General features: G+C 39.9%; 1 non-coding gene across 1 annotated transcript; it reads right to left on the bottom strand.

Moving 5' to 3' along the window:
• Nucleotides 1-1,130: 1,130 nt before the first annotated feature.
• Nucleotides 1,131-1,237, bottom strand: LOC122025836. The gene has a single exon (XR_006123862.1). It is a non-coding gene; the product is annotated as a small nucleolar RNA R71 (small nucleolar RNA).
• Between the last annotated feature and the right edge of the window lie 3,482 nt (nt 1,238-4,719).

Raw genomic sequence — 4,719 nt, 5'->3', positions numbered from 1 at the left:
ATCTGTGTACGTATGCCATAAGATTGGGGACGGATCAAAGTAGATACATCAGCGTGATCACCAAAAGTGGCCGTTGGTATTTTAGGAATCAACTTACGAATCTGGTGGACGTATAGATAGGTTTGCAGGAATCTAGTGACAGGATTTCAAAGCATGAAAGATCATCTAATTCGGATACCTTGATAAAGAAAGTTGCATTCAAACAAAAGAAGCCAACCTAGGTATAAGTAGTCATTATCGGAGAACCGTCATGATAATAGTTAGAGTGGTGAAACCGTAATCCTAGGATTGTTTTTATCTCTTAATATTTTCGTTGATTTTCGTTCGCTTGAATTGTTGATTTAGAGTAAAATTTCTCATTAGATCATTCGTTTGGATAATTGAAACTCGTACATTTCTAGTACTTGACCCAGTCCCTGTGAGATCGATATTTTATTACTTGACGATAAACCGTGCACTTGCGGATTTAAGCAATCAAGTTTTTGGCGCCGTTGCCGGGGACTGTGTCAATATTAGAATATTGCAGTTTGATTAATCCAGATTTCTATGTAATTTTTCTTATTCATTTTCCATAATTGTGTTTTCCAATTTTGCAACTCGATTTTCTATATTTGGAAGTATTCCTTTCTCGTTGAATGCTTAGGCCAGGTCAAGGAGGAGTCCTTCTTGAAGTTGATCCTGAAATAGAACGAACCTTTCACACTCAGAGACGACTTCAAAAACAACGAGAAATGGCCAATCAAGAAGAGAACAATCAGGTAGAGAACAAGCTGTTGAGAGACTATGCTGCGCCAAGTGCTAGAGGCCTGAGATCTAGTATTAGAAGGCCTCCAATTGAAGCAAATAACTTTGAACTGAAGCCTGCTTTACTGAATATGATCCAACAACATCAGTTTGGAGGAGCACCTACGGAGGATCCAAATCTTCATATGGAAGTGTTTTTGGAATTCTGTGAAACTCTTAAATATAATGGAGCCTCTGCAGATGCGATCAGATTGCGACTTTTCCCTTTCTCTTTAAGGGACAAAGCACGAGCTTGGTTACATTCGCTTCCATCGGACTGTATCACAACATGGGAGCAACTCGAGCAGAAATTTTTAGATAAGTATTTTCCACCAAGCAAGACTGCTTCACTCCGTCACCAAATCACAAATTTTACGCAAAAAGATGGAGAATCTCTTTTCGAAGCTTGGGACCGATTTAAAGGACTACTGCAGCAATGCCCACATCACGGACTGGAGAAATGGCTCGTAATCCATACCTTTTATAACGGAATTTCCTACTCTACTAAAGTCTCTTTAGACTCTGCTGCAGGTGGTGCGCTCATGAACAAAACCTTAGAGGAGGCATTCGATATTATCGAAAGTGTGGCATTGAATCATCACCAATGGGCGATAGAGAGAGAGAATCCTGTTCGATTGGCAGGTAAGTATGAGGTGAGCGCTTTAGATAGTCTTGCGGCAAAGGTTGATGCATTAACCTATAAATTTGAAAATTTTAATGTTAATGCTGTTTCTAGTATCATCTGTGAGATTTGTGGAGTGACAGGACATTCAGCTATGAATTGCCAAATAATGGTCACGCAACCTACCGGAGCGCAGGTAGAACAAGTTGATGCGATAAATAACTATGCTCAAAAGCCAAACAACAATCCGTATTCAAATACCTACAATCCGGGATGGAGAAATCATCCAAATTTTTCCTACAGAAATAGTCAAAATCAATCCGGGCAGAATAATTATGGAGCGTCTGGAGGATTTCAGCAAGAGAAGAAGTCTAACTTGGAAGTTATGATGGAAAACTTCATTGCTACCCAATCGAAACAAAATGATGAATATCGACAACACATGGTGGAATCTAATCGGAAGCATTCAGAGACAGCCGAAGCAATCTCCCAGATATCCGGTAAGATAGATAATTTAGCGAATCATACTAAAATGTTGGAAAATCAACTTGCGCAGGTCGCCGATTCGCCCTCGAGAGTACCAGGGAGATTTTCAGGAAGACCAGAAACAAATCCTGTGGAGCATTGTAATGCGATTACCTTGAGGAGTGGAAAGAGAGTAAATGAGCTCAAGGATAACCCAAAGCTATTTCCGGACAGAGAAGAACACGACCAGGACGTGGTGATTAGCACGCCCGTGCCAATCACCGAGAGATCCTCCAGCGAACAGCACGCCCGTGTCGGAATGAACAGCACGCCCGTGTCATTCTCTACTTCTGAAAAAAAAATATCTGAAGGCCAAAAAACCCATGCACACGTAGAAAAATACGAACCACCGATTCCATTCCCTCGGAGGATAATTAAGGCCAAACTTGATGAACAATTTGGTAAGTTTCTTGATGTCCTAAGGAAGTTGTATATTAACATTCCATTCACAGAAGCCTTGCAGCAAATGCCCACATACTCAAAATTTCTGAAAGACATATTGACAAACAAAAGGAAAATTGAGGAGAGCGTAACGGTGGCACTGACGGAGGAATGTAGTGCTTTAATTCAAAACAGGTTACCTCCTAAACTCAAGGATCCAGGTAGTTTTTCAATCCCATGCATGATTAGGAATCATAACTTTGATAAAGCTTTTTGTGATCTAGGAGCTAGTGTCAATCTTATTCCATTTTCACTGTGTAAGAAATTAAACTTGGGTGAATTGAAAATTACAACACTAGCTTTGCAACTTGCTGATCGCTCTGTGAGATATCCTTTAGGTATATTGGAAAATGTACCTGTCACGGTTGGGAAATTTGTCGTTCCTGCAGATTTTGTTGTTCTAGAAATGGATGAAGATCCATACATACCTATTATACTAGGAAGACCTTTCTTGGCCACTGCAGGAGCTGTAATTGATGTTAAAAATCACAAGCTGTCGTTAGCCGTAGGTAGCGAAAAAATTGAGTTTGATTTGTCTAAAGCTATTAAACAACCCTTCCTGCAGAATGTGTGTTGCAGGATTGATGAGGTGCAGATGGTTGAAGAAGAGGAAGAACCGTTTCTCGGATTCAGCGATACACTGGATGCATACTCGGATGATGAAGACGTTGCAAAGAGCAGTGAAGATGGAGGACAAATCAACCTTGTGCGGCATATGACTGAAGAAGCGAGGTTAGAACAAAAATCATTGGAAAGTGAAAACCATGAATCACCGCAGGTAGAACTTAAACCTCTTCCATCAACCCTCAGGTATGAATTTCTTGGTGATAATTCTACATTCCCCGTGATTGTAAATGCGAGTTTAAATGAAGTAGATACTGAAAAGCTGCTCCATGTGCTTAGAATGCATATTGAAGCCATAGGATATACCATTGAAGACATAAAAGGGATTAGCCCTTCATTATGCATGCATAGAATTTTGCTCGAGAAAGATTTTAAACCTTCAGTTGAGAGACAAAGGAGGCTTAATCCTAACATGAAAGAAGTGGTCAAGAAAGAGGTTTTGAAATTACTAGATGCAGGAATAATTTATCCAATCTCTGATAGTGAATGGGTAAGTCCGGTTCATGTTGTGCCAAAGAAAGGTGGGATGACAGTAGTTAGAAATTCAAATAATGAGTTGATTCCCACTAGGACGGTTACGGGGTGGATAATGTGTATTGACTATCGGAAATTAAACAAAGAAACTAGGAAAGATCACTTCCCACTTCCATTCATTGATCAGATGTTAGAAAGGTTGGCAAAACACTCCTATTTCTGTTTTCTAGATGGGTATTCTGGTTTTTATCAAATCCCTATACATCCAAATGACCAGGAAAAAACCACGTTTACATGTCCTTATGGTACCTTTGCCTATAGGAGAATGCCTTTTGGTCTTTGCAATGCACCAGCTACCTTTCAACGTTGTATGATGGCTATTTTTTCTGATATGATTGAGAATATTATGGAAGTTTTTATGGATGATTTTTCAGTCTATGGTACTAACTTTGATACTTGCTTGTCCAATTTGGTTAATGTTCTGCAGAGATGCGAAGAAACAAACTTGGTTTTAAACTGGGAAAAATGCCACTTTATGGTAAGAGAAGGCATTGTGCTAGGACATTTGGTTTCAGAGCGAGGAATTGAAGTAGACACGGCAAAGGTGGAAGTAATTGAAAATCTACCTCCACCGACAAACGTTAAGGGAGTGCGAAGTTTTTTAGGACATGCAGGATTCTACCGGCGTTTCATCAAAGATTTTTCAAAGATCTCTAAACCTTTGACAAATTTGTTAATTAAGGAAACTGAATTTCTTTTTGATGAAAATTGTTTGGATGCTTTTTCCAGGTTGAAGGAAGCTTTGATCTCAGCTCCGATAATGCAAGTTCCCGATTGGACCTTACCTTTTGAAATCATGTGTGATGCGAGTGACTATGCAGTGGGAGCAGTCTTGGGACAAAGAAGAGACCGGAAGGTACATGCGATCTATTATGCTAGCCGAACTCTGGATGATGCTCAGATGAACTACGCAACTACGGAGAAGGAACTCTTAGCAATTGTTTTTGCCTTGGATAAATTCAGATCATACCTCGTTGGCTCTAAGGTTATTGTTTACACAGATCACGCGGCCATAAGATATCTATTGAGCAAAAAGGATGCTAAGCCAAGGCTCATAAGATGGATTCTTCTTTTGCAAGAATTTGATTTAGAAATAAAGGATAAGCAGGGAACTGAGAATGTGGTAGCGGATCACTTATCAAGACTATATCAGGGACAGAGTGGGACCAAGGAGGAAGATCTTCCAATTG

The sequence above is a fragment of the Zingiber officinale genome, chromosome 9B (genome assembly GCF_018446385.1).
Source record: "Zingiber officinale cultivar Zhangliang chromosome 9B, Zo_v1.1, whole genome shotgun sequence".
NCBI lineage: Eukaryota > Viridiplantae > Streptophyta > Magnoliopsida > Zingiberales > Zingiberaceae > Zingiber > Zingiber officinale.
Note: the sequence above shows the minus strand (reverse complement) of the source record. Positions and strands in the feature narration are given on the sequence as shown.